Below are 18519 nucleotides of genomic sequence, written 5' to 3'. Positions count from 1 at the left end.
TATTTATTTATTTATTTATTTTTCGACGGGGTCTCGCACTGTCGCCCAGGCTGGAGAGCAGAGGTGGGATCTCGGCTCACTGCCAGCTCCACCTTCTGGGTTCACGACATTCTCCTGCCTCAGCCTCCCGAGCAGCTGGGACTATAGGCACCCGCCACCATGCCTGGCTAATTTTTTGTATTTTTAGTAGAGACAGGGTTTCACCATATTAGCCAGGATGGTCTCAATTTCCTGACCTTGTGATCTGCCCGCCTTGGCCTCCCAAAGTGCTGGGATTACAGGCGTGAGCCACCGTGTCCAGCCTGTCACATGGAATCTTTTCCACCTCTCTATTTTTATGTGTTAGTCTATGTGATTAAAAGTTAAAGTGAACATTTTGTAGAATGCATAGAGTTGGATCTTTTATTTTTTAAATTCATCCATCTATGTGTTTTGATCAGTTAATTTAATTTATTTCACTATCTTTTAAAGTAATTGTTGATAGGTAAGTACTTATTCTTACCATTTTGTTTACAGTTTTCTGGTTGTTTGTAACTCCTTTGTTTCTTGCTTTCTCTTATGCTGTCTTCCTTTGTGATTTGATGACTTCCTGATGGTTTATGCTTTGATTCCATTCTCTTTATCTTTTGTGTATCAACTATGGATTGTTACTTTGTGGTTACTATGTGGTTTACATAAAACATATTAAAGTTGTAATAATCTATTTTAAGCTGACAACTTAAAGTTGATGACATACAAAAACACTGTATATTTTTCCCTTTTCATATTTTGTGTTTTTGAGGTCATATTTATATATTTTTAATTTTATTCATTAATAAAATATTAGAGCTATATTTTTAAATTTTTTTACCTTTATATTAGAGTTTTAAGTTATACACCCCATTACATTATTAAAATATTCTAAATTTGCCTTTATGTTTACATCTACCAGTGACTTTTACATTTCTACATGTTTTCATTTTGATAGGGTCTTTTCATTTTAGCTTAAAGAATTATCTTTTTCTTGTAAATTTGATTGAGTTCGTTATAGGTTCTGGATATTAGCCCTTCATCAGATGAGTAGATTGCAAAAATTTTCTCCCATTCTATAGGTTGCCTGTTCACTCTGATGGTAGTTTCTTTTGCTGTGCAGAAGCTCTTTAGTTTAATTAGATTCCATTTGTCAATTTTGGCTTTAGTTGCCATTGAATGGTATTACCTAGGTTTTCTTTTTTTTTTTTTTTTTTTTTTTTTGAGGCGGTGTCTCGCTCTGTCGCCCGGACTGGAGTGCAGTGGCCGGATCTCAGCTCACTGCAAGCTCCGCCTCCCGGGTTTGTGCCATTCTCCCGCCTCAGCCTCCTGAGTAGCTGGGACTACAGGCGCCCGCCACCTCGCCTGGCTAGTTTTTGTATTTTTAGTAGAGACGGGGTTTCACTGTGTTAGCCAGGATGGTCTCAATCTCCTGACCTCATGATCCGCCCATCTCGGCCTCCCAAAGTGCTGGGATTACAGGCTTGAGCCACTGTGCCCGGCCTACCTAGGTTTTCTTCTAGGGTTTTTTAGGTTTTAGGTCTAACATTTTTGTCTCTAATCCATCTTGAATTAATTTCATATAAGGAGTAAGGAAAGGATCCACTTTCAGCTTTCTACTTATGGCTAGCCAATTTTCCCAGCACCATTTATTAAATAGGGAATCCTTTCCCCATTTCTTGTTTTTGTGAGGTTGGTCAAAGATCAGATGGCTGTAGATATGTGGTATTATTTCTGAGGGCTCTGTTCTGTTCCATCGGTCTATATCTCTGTTTTGGTACCAGTACCATACTGTTTTGGTTACTGTAGCCTTGTAGTATGGTTTGAAGTCAGGTAGCATGATGCATCCAGCTTTGTTCTTTTGGCTTAGGATTGTCTTGGCAATGCGGGGTCTTTTTTGGTTCATATGAACTTTAAAGCAGTTTTTTCCAATTCTGTGAAGAAAGTCATTGGTAGCCTAATGGGGATCGCAAACAACCAGACCAAAAAGTGGGCAAAGGATATGAACAGACACTTCTCAAAAGAAGACACTCACACAGCCAACAGACACATGACAAAATGCTCATCATCACTTGCCATCAGATAAATGCCAATCAAAACCACAATGAGATACCATCTCACACCAGTTAGAATGGCAATCATTAAAAAATCAGGAAACAACAGGTGCTGGAGAGGATGTGGAGAAATAGGACACTTTTACACTGTTGGTGAGACTCTAAACTAGTTCAACCATTGTGAAAAATGGTGTGGCGATTCCTCAGGGATCTAGTACTAGAAACACCACTTGACCCAGCCATCCCATTACTGGGGATATACCCAAAGGATTATAAGTCATGCTGCTATAAAGACACATGCACATGTGTGTTTATTGCAGCACTATTCACAATAGCAAAGACTTGGAATCAACCCAAACGTCCATCAGTGACAGACTGGATTAAGAAAATGTGGCACATATACACCATGGAATACTATGCAGCCATAAAAGGATGAGTTTGTGTCCTTTGTAGGGACATGCATGCAGCTGGAAACCATCATTCTCAGCAAACTGTTGCAAAAACAGAAAACCAAATACTGCATGTTCTCACTCATAGGTGGGAATTGAACAATGACATCACTTGGACACAGGAAGGAGATCATCACACACTGGGTCCTATTGTGGGGAGGAGGGGGAGGGATAGCTTTAGTAGATATACCTAATGTAAATGACGAGTTAATGGGTGCAGCACACCAACATGGCACATGTATACATATGTAACAAACCTGCATGTTGTGCACATGTACCCTACAACTTAAAGTATAATAATAATAATAATAATAATAATAATCTTTAGCATTTTTTGTAGGCCAGATGTATTGTGGTGAACTACCTCAACCTCTGTTTGGAAAAATCTTCATCTTTCCTTCATTTCTCTAAGACAGATTTTCCAGATAAATTATACTTGGTTGGCAGTTTTATTCTTTCAGTATTTAAATATATTACCTCATTCATTTCTGGCCTGCAAGATTTCTCCTGAGAAATCTACTGATACACTTACTTAGATTCCCTTGTATATAATGTGTCTCTTTTTATTATTACCACTATAAATAATTGTGTATGTAAGAAGAGGGAAGTGTTAAAACTTATTTGCTTCATGTGTCAGCTAAACCTGATGTGTCACAATTAGAACCCAGAAAAAGGATATTCAATTGTAATCTCTTTCCTTGGGATTGTTATATTTGGACTTCAGATTCTAATTCCCACACCTCTCAATGTAGTATATGTACATTTCTCACATATGTGATGATGAGACATTCTTTTTGGGGGGCACAGTTAATAATGGCCTCTATGCAGGCAGCAAATAATCAAAGAGAAGTGACCTGGATTGCTGATGCCTTTTCAGTTTTTGATTCCAAGTCCTGTCTGAGGCCTAGATATACTTCTCCTTTTTTTAATGATACGACTTTTCTCATACTATATTTCCTCGTTTCTTGCTAAAGGGATGTGGAGTTAGCAAGTATTACGTAGAGCCAAAATGACCCAATGAAAATACTTTTTAAACTCTAAAGCCATGAGGAGTCAGAGAATGAAGGGCATATCATAGAATGTGGAGTACAGGATCTTCAAGGGTGGTTTGTTCATGGGGGCTAAGAGTATTGGATGAGAAATTTGTAATGTGTAATTCTCCTGTTCAGTTTCCCCATGAGATCATGTTTAGCTCCATAAAGAGAGAGACTGATTTTCACAAGAAAATATGTGGGGCATGTGGTCCTTTAATTTCTAATTATTAGAAGCCAGGTAATAAAGTGTGATGTGATCCAGCCACATTGTAGCCTACTTGGAGAGATGCAACTAATTATTTGGCATCATAGCCTCAGTCATTATTCCCATTTTTATTGATTAATATTTGTTTTTATATTTAGCCATTTATACATTTACTCGTTGGTAAGCACAGGTACAGTTGAGTCACCACTATGTGTAGTAAAAAATCTAAATCAAGGGTAGCACATTGTTGTTTTCCCCCATGCTTTGTACTTGTTCCTAAGAACCATATACACTCCCCTAGCAATAGTGCTTTATGCTGTGATAAACAACAACTAGACTTTCTTCATAAAGCACAGTATGCACATTTGAAGACATAAATATTGTTTTTAAGCAGTCTGAAATGGTATTTTGTTATCTGCTGACAAGAGAACAAAGGATTTCTATTTTTAGGTTTTTAGCTATTCTGTCAGAGAAGAAAATGCATTCATTTCATTGGGGTGATTCTATTCTTTGGAAATCATGAAGTCAGAAATAATGAATGATTGACTAACGTTACTTATTACAATACATGACAGAGTACATAAGGACTGATTTGTAAACATGTATTACTTTCTTCTGTATTATTACTCTTCTCAGGAATAAAAATATTCTTACATGAAATGGCCATTTTTCTTACTTCATCTGCAATAGAAAAGAAATCATTTGTCTAGTCATGTTAGTCAAAATGTGTAAATGGATACAGCTCATGTCCAGTGACTACACGAGTATAAATCCAGTATTGGCCTCATTTGCATCTTAGAAGTCTGGATAAAAATGAAACTTGAGATATTTAATCAATTTCTGTTATCTCTCACCTATCCCTATGGCATTGCACTAATCATTTTGTTAGTTTTCCATCATTGTGAAACTAGGATCGTGTTACTACTTCATGGACATTTCAAATAATTTAACGTGTTATGTCTAAATTCTGATTCTACAGGAGAACTTTTTTTCTGAAAATATGGTTGAAGTGGATTAGAAAGGGTATTTGGGGAAACATCAGTTTTCCTGATGCTCCTAAATATTGTCTGTTCTACTTATGGGTGAGGTTGGACTTGAATAGATTCCTTTACTAATTCTAGGAAACAAGAGCAATGAGGTGGGCTCCATTACTCCACACTAATAGCATGGAAGGGAACAAAACAACTACATGGTGAGAGTGATCTAAAAATTGGTGGTCAGACAATGAAAGCAATTCAGAAAAAAACAGCTTTTAGCTTCTCTTAGAGAAAAACCTACGGTCTTTTCAAGTCTCATTGTGTGTTCCAGCTCTGACACACAGGAGACTGCTCAAATGAGATTTTAAGAACACTGAGGTATTCTCTGAAACCCTACACAGCTTATTCTCATTACAACTTAAATTATCATCATCTCACTTACTTCTTAAATTATAAATCCTTTGGCCTAATAGATTTACATAGTAAATTTTGAAGATACACATGTAGTAATCTCTATTTAAACTATTATTAATTTACCATTCTTCTAAGTAATAATTAAGGAGGATATAGTTAGAAGTTTAAGGCGAGAGAAATCTAGAGGTTGGGTCACATATAGGATTTGAAGGGTGTGTGCATGTGTGTGTGTGTGTCTGTGTGTGTGCGTGTGTGTGTGTATGTGTATCTGTTTTGAGGGAGTAATAGAAATGGGCCAGGGTGCTACCTAGTTTTTCTTAATTTTCTTGGGTAAATTGACTCATAGAAAGGAGATGAGCACTGAAATACATGTGGGATACCGTTGAATAATTTTACAACTTCACAATTCTGTCAAAAAATGGCCTTGTGTAGTCCATTTGGTCTGAATTTCTTACGAACTAAAGATATACTTAGAGAATACAGAGCCATTTGGTTAATTTGCTTCCCACAGTAAATAAATAAACAATTAAATAAATAAATAAATAAATAAATAAATAAATAATCAGTTTTTTGTTCTTCTAAGACACCAGAAAAAAATTTAATTATTTCCCATAAAATGAATGTACACGGTGTCAGGACACCCATACTTAAGTAACCTGAAACATAAGGGAATTCATGTTAAAAATGTTTATTTCTAAAGTAGTTAAACATCATAAATTTTATTTCAGAGTAATAACATATATTTCAGGTGAGGAATTAAATACACAGATGGATATATAACTATAATACCTGCTTGGGAAAACTTTATGTCTTCATATAAATATAGAGTCTTGTTTCAACATTAAGGATATTTCCCAAATCAGAAATTCTGTTGTCTCACAATGATGATATTTTACTTTGATTCTTCTGAAAAAGACAATCTATCCTGTGAGTCTGATCCTTAGGATTCTCAGTAAACAGAAAATGGAATAATTTGTTATATATTGGTAAATAAATTCCAATGCCAAAATATTTCTCTATAGCTCAAAACCATTGCTTCAAATTCCATCAGTAGAATCCATCAGTAGAGTCATTTGTCTAAAAACACTGTATTTAACATAAGTTGCCATAAAATGATAATGTGCATAGTAGCACTAAATTATGTAACCATTTCCTACCATCCACAGCTTGGTGGAAATTATAAAATCTTTTCCAAAATGATTCCAGGCTAACGGCAGTCTTGAATATGGGATTATAGGATCAGTTTGGGCATCAGTGAGTGAATGGATTGAGGGGTCTTAAGCTCCCTCATAATCTCTATTGATCAATACTCTACCCATAAATAACTCATTTTTTAGAAAAATAAAGACTTTTTCTCTTAAATGAACTTTAAAGTTATGTTCCAGCTTCCCATTCAAAACAAATTTCTGCCCCCAAACACTTACATCTACCCAAAGAGGATGTGCTGAGTGAAGTCAAGCTAGATGAACTTCCTCAGCAACCTGGCTGTGTGATGATCTTCACAGCCAGCTTTCTGTGTGAAGTTATCATTGGTTTGATTGGAAGCAGGTTGGTGGAAACAAAGAAGCAGACTTAAAGGTCATACTTAGGAAGCTTGGGGAACCTTGGCTATTTTGGATATTGTGAATGTCCTCAAACATCACTCCAGATTCTCTGATGCTTATGTTGCTTGCCACTTAATGCTCACTCTAAAAGCATCTTAACTGAGAAGTCAAAATGATTTTGAAAATTCATAGAATCTCATCTTTAAAAAATTCCCAGCTTTATTACAATTTCATTGTTTAATTTGGTTTATATCTCACCTCTACTTTTTTTTCATTTTTATATACATTTTTATTTTAGAACAGTTTTAGATTTACACAAAAATTGTGAAGATAATACAGTTTCCAATATGCTCCTCAACCATGTTCTTCTACTATTAGTATCCTGCATTAGAGTGGAACATTCGCTATAATTAATGAACCAATATGTTGTTAATTAATGAATGTCTTTAGTTTTTACTTAATGTCCTTTCTAGGTTGGTTTAGGCTGCCCATTCCTAAACCAATTAAACATTGGCAAGAAAATTGGGGTTACTGTGATTGGTTTAATTCATTTGGACTGATCACTGTAGATTGTTGTTTTTTTTAAATTATACTTTAAGTTCTAGGGTACATGTGCACAATGTTCAGGTTTGTTACATATGTATACATGTGCCATGTTGGTGTGCTGCACCCATTAACTCGTCATTTACATTAGGTATCTCTCCTAATGCTATCCCTCCCCCCTCCCTTTTGCCCCCTCCCCACAATAGGCCCCGGTGTATGATGTGCCCCTTCCTGTGTCCAAGTGATCTCATTGTTCAATTCTCACCTATGAGTGAGAACATGCGGTGTTTGGTTTTCTGTTCTTGTGATAGTTTGCTGAGAATGATGGTTTCCAGCTTCATCCATGTCCCTACAAAGGACATGAACTCATCCTTTTTTATGGCTGCATAGTATTCCCTGGTGTGTATGTGTCACATTTTCTTTTTTTTTTCTTTTTTTAAAAATTTATTTATTTATTTTTTATTATACTTTAAGTTCAAGGGTACATGTGCACAACGTGCAGGTTTGTTATATATGAATACCTGTGCCATGTTGGTGTGTTGCACCCATCAACTCGTCAGCACCCATCAACTTGTCATTTACATCAGGTGTAACTCCCAATGCCATCGCTCCCCCCTCCCCTCTCCCCATAACAGGCCCCAGTGTGTGATGTTCCCCTTCCCGAGTCCAAGTGATCTCATTGTTCAATTCTCACCTGTGAGTGAGAACATGCAGTATTTGGTTTTCTGTTCTTGCGATAGTTTGCTGAGAATGATGGTTTCCAGCTGCATCCATGTCCCTACAGAGGACATGAACTCATCCTTTTTTATGGTTGCATAGTATTCCATAGTGTATATGTGCCACATTTTCTTAATCCAGTCTGTCACTGATGGACATTTGGGTTGATTCGAAGTCTTTGCTATTGTGAATAGTGCTGCAATAAACATACATGTGCATGTGTCTTTATAGCAGCATGATTTATAATCCTTTGGGTATATACCCAGTAATGGGATGGCTGGGTCATATGGTATTCTAGTTCTAGTTCCTTGAGGAATCGCCATACTGTTTTCCACAATGCTTGAACTAGTTTACAGTCCCACCAACCTTGTAAAAAGTGTTCCTATTTCTCCACATCCTCTCCAGCACCTATTGTTTCCTGATTTTTTAATGATTGCCATTCTAACTGGTGTGAGATGGTATCTCAGTGTGGTTTTGATTTGCATTTCTCTGATGGTTAGTGATGATGAGCATTTTTTCATCTGTCTGTTGGCTGCATAAATGTCTTCTTTTGAGAAGTGTCTGTTCATATCCATTGCCCACTATTTGATGAGCAAAAAAAAAAAAAAAAAAAAAAAGTTTGTTTTTTCTTGTAAATTTGTTTGAGTTCTTCGTAGGTTCTGGGTATTAGCCCTTTGTCAGATGAGTAGATTGCAAAAAATTTCTTCCATTCTGTGGGTTGCCTGTTCATTCTGATGGTAGTTTCTTTTGCTGTGCAGAAGCTCTTTAGTTTAATTAGATCCCATTTGTCAATTTTGGCTTTTGTTGCCGTTGCTTTTGCTGTTTTAGACATGAAGTCCTTGCCCATGCCTATGTAGATTGTTTTTTTAAAGGTCAACAGTTTGTCTTTGTGACATCTTTTACTCAGCCCGTAGTCTCCTCCTAGGATCATGCCAAAATTGAGGACTCATTTCCTTTGATTATTTTTCTCCTTCATTAAAAAAATATTCAACACCAATTTATTGAAACTTGACTAGTTACTAGACACTGTTCTTAAATTTAAGTACAAAGATAACCTCACACTTTACGCTTACAAGCCTGTACTGTCCAACATTATTTCTTACAACTTAAAATTCTCCACTGCAAGTTTTCACACAAAATTTCTTTATTTTAAAGCTGCTATCATGTTTCTGCCAGACTCTCATCTTTCTAAGGCTAGCCTCTTTAATTCATTTAATTGTTTCTCAGAGAGCATGGTTTCCAATCTTTCTAACATCTTGGTCATTCTCAGTTAGCTTTTTGTCCTATAAAGCACAGCACCAATAATTAAATGTAATTAAATATATATTACATTTAATTCCCTTCCCTTACAGAGAAGATTATCACTTTCACACTTTTTATTCTAGTTATCTTCATGCTTACTCTAACATAAACTAAATATGTATTAGCTTCCTTTTTGTGGCCACATGGCAAAGTGGATTCAAATTGGATTTATTGTTGATTAACCTGATTATGCTTTTACACATCTCTGTCTCACTTTAACTTGAAGAGCTGATTTTTAAAATTCACTTGCTCTCTTAAAGTTCATTCATCCCTGTTAAACTCATGCCATTAGATTCAGTTTGTTGCTCAGACTTGACATCATCTTTTTAGATTTTTATTTTATCATTTAACATGTCTCCCTCCTTTCCAACATCAGAACACACTGATTTCCTGATTATATATCTTCTTTATTGTCATACAGATTATGAAAAAAAATTGCTGTCACAGTGTCAAGGGCTATCCTTGAGGCTGACAGTAATCTAATAACAAATACTCTTTAAGCATGGTTATTCAGTTATTAATCTACAACTGCATAGAGTGCATAGAACCTCTCCTTTTAAATAAAAAGTTGTAAAATTGCACACTGAAAAATTCTCAGATACTTTTTGTGACATAAATAAGTCTAATAACATGGTCAAAGTGAACAATTAAATGAGTCTGATAGAATGTATATCATTGTATATAATGATATAATATAATGTATAAATCCATGCCAGCTCCCAACAATCACTGCTACTTTTCCTACATACTTTTGAACAATCCCTTTGAGTTCACAAATATGTAATTCATGGAATTTCACACAATTTTTACTCTCCAGTTTTTTTTTTAAAAATCATATCACATTCTCCACAACTATGTAAAGACTACTTGTGTTGATTTGGAAGCCTAATTTTCAGATTATCTCAGTAAATGCAAAATATGTGGAAAAAAATATGATGCTGTGACCAAAATGAGTTTGACATTTTCAAAAGCAGATGTATATCCAAGTGTACATGATTACTGAAGAATAGATTACTAGATCTAAGTGATATAACCTTCTGCTTTTGGACATTCTTCCAGCTTTCATCCATTTCACAAATAGACTATCTTAACCTGATTTAACAGACCCTTGGAAAAGTCTGTTTCAAGCATTTGGGGAAATGCAGGTAATGTAAGAACTAAAAGATGAGAGTTGACACATTCATGGTTTCGATTTTCATTAGCTTCAGTCCATTAAAGAAGCATTTGCCAATGTAATATTGTATGCATAAAACAACTGAAATATTCATTACATGGAAAAACGACTAAGGATGCAAGCCAACCGTTTCTCCTAGCCAGTTTTGCTGTAGCAATACAGCTCACCAGGGTCCACTGTTTTGCCATTTAGTTTAATTTTTTGAATATAAGGTTTTTAAATATCTGTGGCTCATCAGACAAATATATTTAAATTTTTATGGTGGAAAAGTTTTTTTTCTTTGCATCAAAACCATTGAAATATTAGGTAGGGTTCAAATACTTTTCAGGAAATATCCTGATCTATATGATTCAAGTCATCAGACAGAGCCAGTCCCCTTATTTTTTAAGTAGAAATACTTCCTCTGATGAATTAATTTGATTCATTCCCCCCAACATCCTTTCATGAAAGGAATGAAACAATTTTTCAATGCATTTCCAGGAATAAAGCAACACATGTCACTGCCTTCATACTCATAGATTAATGGAGAGATTAGACAGACACATATGTTAGTATAAAGTGAGGTAAAATGATGATGAAAAAATGATCTGAGTAAAATCAGTGGGTCAGTTTAAAAATAGGGAAATGTTGCATATGCTTACTAGATAATATTTTACATGAAACTCAGTTTGACAGGTAGAAATATGGGGTGTTTGATTCCAAGTGCATGAAGGAAGATCCACACGGTAGCAAGCATTTGCTTTGGAATCAGGAAACCAAAATTTCAGTTTAGATCTGCAAATAACTAGATTTGAGACATTACACAGTCACTTTTTCTATCTGAGAAATATTTATTACTTCTAAAATATGCCCATAAGATTTCTAATGTCCAGCTGTAAAACAAAAGATGTGTGAATATCATGTGCAAATTCATGAAGGTAATAAAGCGCATGTCTAGGGAAGAGCGTCACCATCCAGTTTGACTAGGTTTTATTATGTAGAAGGTAGATATAAATGGAATGACAGAGCCTTTGAAGTTCTTCCATGTCAAACTTAGGAGTTTTCATGTAACTAAAAAGGTATGATCTTAAAATGGTAGGATAATTTATGCACAAGAAAAAGTCACCAAGTTTTAAGAATACAATTTCATTAATTTTGACAAATATGTTTATAAATCTTAAAATGTATCTCTTATGCTGATAGTTAATCCCCTGTACCAATTCCAGCCTTCTGGCCTTCTTTTGTTACTATAATTTTGCCTTTTCTAGAATTCTAAATACATTGAATCATGCATTATATAGACTTTTGTCACTGACCTTTTTCACTTCCCATAATGCATTCTAGATTTATCCAGGTTGTCATGCATCCATGGTTCATTCTTTTATATTACTGAGTAATAGTGGCTATATGGCAATTTTACAGTTTGGTTCCCTTCACCGGCTGATAGGCATTTGGGTGGCTTGCAGTTTTGGACTATTATGAATAAAACTGTGTGAGAATAAAAATATAATTTTTTTTTGTGAATGATTTATTTTGGGAAAACACCCTGGAGTGAGGTGGCTGGATTACATGAAAAATGCATGGTTAAATGTGGAAGCAACTGCCAAACTGTTTTCCAAAGTTGAGGTGCTATTTTCATTCCCAAAAGTAACGTGTAAAAATTCCAGCTGTTTCAATTCCTTGCCAATATTTGACATCGTCAGAATTTTTAATGTGTGTAGTAGTATCTCAATGTGATCTTAATTTGCATTTTTCTAAGGACTAATCATGTTAGCACATTTTATGTGTTATTTGCCATATCTCCTCATTTTTTATAAGTTTTATACACCTCTTAATCAATTTTTAGTTGAGTAACTTTTGAATACTAATGAGTTTTTTATGTTTGCTATATATTCTAGATACAAATCTTTATCAAATATGTGTTTGCCAGATTTTGTTCTACTACTCTTCCACACATCTTGCTTTTTCATTTTCTTGATAGTTTCTTTTAAAGAGTAAATTTTAAAACTTTGATGAAGTCTGATTTACCATTTTTCCTTTTGTGGTTTGTATTCTCTGCATCCTTTTGAAGAAATCTTGGTATAACCCAAGTTCATCGAAATAGTCTCCCATGGTTTACCCAGAAGTTTCATAGTGTTGTCTCATAAGTGTAGAACTGTGATTTTTTGTTAGAAAAGCAATTGATTACTTATGAGTGGAAGTATTTCTGGACTTTCTATTCTGTCTATCCTTATACCAACACTGTACTATCTTAATAATTGTAAATCCATAGTAAGTTTTGCTATCAGATAATATAAATTCTCCACCTTTTATGCATCTAACAAAGCTCTAATATCCAGAATCTACAGGAAACTTAAACATATTTACAAACAAAAAACAAACCACCCCATTAAAAGCGGATGAAATTAAACTAAAGAGCTTCTGCACAGCAAAAGAAATTATCATCAGAGTGAACAGGCAACAAACACAATAGGAAAAAATTTTTGCAATCTATCCATCTGACAAAGGACTAATATCCAGAATCTACAAGGAACTTAAACATTTTTCAAGAAAAAAACAACCCCTCAAAAAGTGGGCAAAGGATATGAACACACACTTCTCAAAAGAAGACATCTATGTGGACAATAAGCGTGATAAAAAGCTCATCATCACTGGTCATTAGAGAAATGCAAATCTAAATCACAATGAGATACGCTCTAATAACAGTTAAAATGACAATCATTAAAAAGTCTGGAAACAACAGATGCTAGAGAGGATGTGGAGAAATAGAGACACTTTTACACTGTTGGTGGGAGTGTAAATTAGTTCAACCATTGTGGAAGACAGCATGGCGATTTCTCAAGGATATAGAACCAGAAATACCATTTGACCCAGAAATCTGACTATTGGGTATATACCCAAAGGATTATAAATCATTCTACTATAAAGACACATGCACACGTATGTTTATTGCAATACTATTCACAATAGCAAAGACTTGGAACCAACCCAAATGCCCATCAATGATAGACTGAATAAAGAAAATGTGGCACATATACACCATGGAATACTATGCAACCATAAAAAAGGATGAGTTCATGTCCTTTGCAGGGACATGGATGAAGCTGGAAATCATCATTCTTAGCAAACTAACACAGGAACAGAAAACCAAGCACCGCATAATTCTCACTCATAAGTGGGAGCTGAACAAGGAGAACACATGGACACAGGGAGAAAAATATCACACACTGGGGCCTGTCGTGGGGTGGGGGGCTCGGGGAGGGATAGTATTAGAGGAAATACCTAATGTAGATAACAGGTTGATGGGTGCAGCAAACCACCATGGCAGGTGTATACTTATGTAACAAACCCTTCATTCATGTTCTGCACATGTATCCCAGAACTTAAAGTAAAATAAAAAAAAAAAAAGTGGGTAAAATACATGAACAGGCACTTATCAAAAGAAGACATACAAGCACCCAACAAACATAAAGAATATTCGTTATCACTAATCACCAGATAAATATAACTCAAAATCACAATGAGATACCATCTCATGCAAGTTAGAATGGCTATTATTAAAAAGTCAAAAACCAACTAATACTGGCAAGGCTGCAGAGAAAAAGGAATGCTTAAACACTGTTAGCGGGAATGCAAATTAGTTCAGCCAGTGTGAAAAGTAGTTTGGAGATTTCTCAATGAACTTGAAACAGAGTTACCATTCAACCCAGCAATATAATTACTGGGTATATAATGGGTATATCTAAAAGGAATATAGATCATTATACCAAAAAGACACATTTACTCCTACATTCGTCACCGTGCTATTCACAATCGTAAAGACATAGAATTCACCTACGTGCCCATCAGCGGTGGATTGGATAAAGAAAATGTGGTGTATATATATACACTGTGAAATACTATGCAACAATAAAAATAGCAAACCATCATGTCTTTTGCAGTCACATGGATGGAGATGGAGGCCATAAGACCATAATCCTAAGCGAGTTCACATAGGAACAGAAAACCAAATGTCACATGTTCTCACATACAAGTGAGAGCTAAATATTGAGCACACATAGGTGTAAACATGAGAAGAATAGACACTGTGAACTACTAGAAGCGGGAGGGAGGGAACCTGGTATAAGTTGAAAAACTACCTATTGGGAACTATGCTCACCATCTGGGTCCAATATACCCAGGTAATACTCCTATACATGTACCCTCTGTTTCTAAAATAAAGCTAAAATATTAAAAAATAGACTTTATTTTTAGAGCACTTTCAGGTATAAAGAAAATTGAGCAGATAGTACAGAGAGCTTCCAGATATCTTCTCTCTCTCTTATTGATAGGTTCCCCTATTTTTAACATCTTACATTAGTGTGGTACATTTGTTGTAATTGACAAGCTGATATTGATACTTTTTAACTGAAGCCCATCGTTTATTTATTCATTTATTTATTTGTTATACTTTAAGTTCAAGGGTACATGTGCATGACCTGCAGGTTTGTTACATATGTATACATGCGCCCTGTTCCTATGCTGCACCCATTAACTCATCATTTACATTAGGTATTTCTCCTAATGCTATCCTTCCCCCATCCCCCCACCCCATGACAGACCCTGGTGTGTGACGTTCCCCACCCTGTGTCCAAGTGTTCTCATTGTTCACTTCCTACCTGTGAATGGGAATATGTGGTGTTTGGTTTTCTCTCCTTGGGATAGTTTGCTCAGAATGATGGTTTCCAGCTTTCCATGTCCCTACAAAGGACATGAACTCATTCTTTTTTATGGCTGCATAGTATTCCATGGTATATATGTGCCACATTTTCTTTATGCAGTCTATCATTGATGGACATTTGGGTTGGTTCCAAGTCTTTGCTATTGTGAATAGTGCCACAAAAAAACATACATGTGCATATGTCTTTATAGCAGCATGATTTATAATCCTTTGGATATATACCCAGTAATGGGATGGCTGGGTCAAATGGTATTTCTAGTTCTAGATCCTTAAGGAATCGCCACACTGTCTTTCACAACACTTGAACTAGTTTACAGTCCCACCAACATTGTAAAAGTGTTCCTGTTTCTCCACATTCTCTCCAGCACCTGTTGTTTCCAGACTTTTTAATGACTGCCATTCTCACTGGTGTGAGATGGTATCTCATTGTGGTTTTGATTTGCATTTCTCTGATGACTAGTGATGATGAGCATTTTTTCATGTGTCTGTTGGCTGCATAACTGTCTTCTTTTGAGAAGTGTTTATTCATATTCTTTGCCCACTTTCTGATGCAATTGTTTGTTTTTTTTTTCTTGTAAATTTGTTTGAGTTCTTTGTAGATTCTGGATATTAGTCCTTTGTCAGATGAGTAGATTGTAAAATTTTCTCCCATTCTCTAGGTTGCCTGTTCACTCTGATGGTAGTTGCTTTTGCTGTGCAGAAACTCTTTAGTTTAATTAGATCCCATTTGTGAATTTTGGCTTTTGTTGTCATTGCTTGGTGTTTTAGACATGAAGTCCTTGCCCATGCCTATGTCCTGAATGGTATTGCCTAGGTTTTCTTCTAGGGTGTTTATGGTTTTAGGTCTAACATTTAAGTCTACGTGATCCAGCATGTAAACAGAACCAAAGACAAAAACCACAGGATTTTCTCAGTAGATGCAGAAAAGGCCTTTGACAAAATTCAACAGCTCTTCATGCTAATAACTCTCAATAAATAAGGTATTGATGGGATGTATCTCAAAACAATAAGAGCTATTTATTTAAACTCACAGCCAATATTATACTGAATGAGCAAAAACTGGAAGCATTCACTTTGAAAACTGGCACAAGAGAGAGATGCCCTCTCTCACCACTCCTATTCAACATAGTGTTGCAAGTTCTGGCCAGTGCAATCAGGCAGGAGAAAGAAATAAAGGGTATTCAATTAGGAAAAGAGGAAGTCAAATGTTCTTGTTTGCAGATGACATGATTGTATATTTAGAAAACCCCATCGTCTCAGCCCAAAGTCTCCTTAGGCTGATAAGCAACTTTAGCAAAGTCTCAGGACACAAAATCAATGTGCAAAAATCACAAGCATTCTTACACACCAATAACAGACAAACAGAGAGCCAAATCACGAATGAACTCCCATTGACAATTGCTTCCAAGAGAATAAAATACCTAGCAATCCAACTTACAAGGGATGTGAAGGACCTCTTCAAAGAGAACTACAAGGCACTGCTCAATGAAATAAAAGAGGACACAAACAAATGGAAGAACATTTCATGCTCATGGATAGGAAGAATCAATATCGTGAAAATGTCCATATTTCCCAAGGTCATTTATAGATTTAAAGCCATGTCCATCAAGCTACCAATGACTTTCCTCATAGAATTGGATAAAACTACTTTAAAGTTCATATCGAACTGAAAAAGAGCCCATATTGCCAAGACAATCCTAAGCCAAAAGAACAAAGCTGGATGCATCATGCTACCTGACTTTAAACTATACTACAAGGCTACAGTAACCAAAACAGCATGGTGTTGGTACCAAAATAGAGATATAGGCCAATGGAACAGAACAGAGCCCTCAGAAATGACACCACACATGTACAACCATCTGATATTTGACAAACCTGACAGAAACAAGAAATGGGGAAATGATTCCCTATTTAATAAATGGTGCTGGGAAAACTGGCTCTCTTTTCTTCTTTATTAGTCTTGCTAGCAATCTATCTATTTTGTTGATATTTTCACAAAACCAGCTTCTGGGTTCATTTATTTTATTTTATTTATTTATTTATTTATTTATTTATTTATTTATTTATTTATTTTTTGAGACGGAGTCTCGCTCTGTCGCCCAGGCTGGACTGCAGTGGCCAGATCTCAGCTCACTGCAAGCTCTGCCTCCCGAGTTTATGCCATTCTCCTGCCTCAGCCTCCCGAGTAGCTGGGACTACAGGCGCCTGCCACCTCGCCTGGCTGGTTTTTTGTATTTTTTAGTAGAGACGCGGTTTCACCATGTTAGCCAGGATGGTCTCGATCTCATGACCTCGTGATCCGCCCGTCTCGGCCTCCCAAAGTGCTGGTATTACAGGCTTGAGCCACCGCGCCTGGCCTCATTGATTTTTTTGAAGAGTTTTTTTTGTGTCTCTATCTCCTTCAGTTCTGTTCTGATCTTAGTTATTTCTTGCCTTCTGCTAGGTTTTGAATGGATATGTTTTTGCTTCTCTAGCTCTTTTAATTGTGATGTTAGGGTGTCAATTTTAGATTTTTCCTACTTTCTCTTGTGGGCATTTAGTGCTATAAATTTCCCTCTACACACTGCTTTAATGTGTCCTGGAGATTCTGCTACATTGTGTCTTTGTTCTCATTGGTTTTAAAGAACATCTTTATTTCTGCCTTCATTTCGTTATTTACCTAGTAGTCATTCAGGAGCAGGTTGTTCAGTTTCCATGTAGTAGCATGATTTTGAGTGCATTTCTTGGTCCTGAGTTCTAATTTGATTGCACTGTGGTCTGAGAGATAGTTTGTTGTGATTTCTGTTCTTTTACATTTGCCGAGGAGTGCTTTACTTCCAACTTTGTGGTCAATTTTGTAATAAGTGTGATGTGGGGCTGAGAAGAATGTATTTTCTGTTAATTTGGGGTGGAGATTTCTGTAGATATCTATTAGGTCTGCTTGGTTTAGAACTGAGTTCAAGTCCTGGATATTCCTTATTAAGCTTCTGTCTCATTGATCTGTCTAATATGGACAGTGGGGTGTGCAAATCTCCTATTATTACTGTGTGGGAGTCTAAGTCTCCTTTGAGATCTCTAAGAACTTGCTTTATGAATATAGGTGCTCCTGTATTGGGTGCATATATATTTACTATAGGTAGCGCTTCTTATTTTATTGATCCCTTTACCATTATGTAATGGCCTTCTTTGTCTCTTTTGATCTTTGTTGGTTTAAAGCCTGTTTTATCAGAGAAAAGTATTGCAACCCCTGCTTTTTTTTTTTTTTTTTTTTTTTTTTTTTTTTTTTTTTTTGCTTTCCATTTTCTTAGTAGATTTCCACCATCCCTTTATTTTGAGCCCATGTGTGTCTCTGCACATGAGATGGGTCTCCTTAATACAGCACACTGATGGGTCTTGACTCTTTATCCAGTTTGCCAGTC

Source organism: Rhinopithecus roxellana, chromosome 21 (assembly GCF_007565055.1).
Source record: "Rhinopithecus roxellana isolate Shanxi Qingling chromosome 21, ASM756505v1, whole genome shotgun sequence".
NCBI lineage: Eukaryota > Metazoa > Chordata > Mammalia > Primates > Cercopithecidae > Rhinopithecus > Rhinopithecus roxellana.
Note: the sequence above shows the minus strand (reverse complement) of the source record.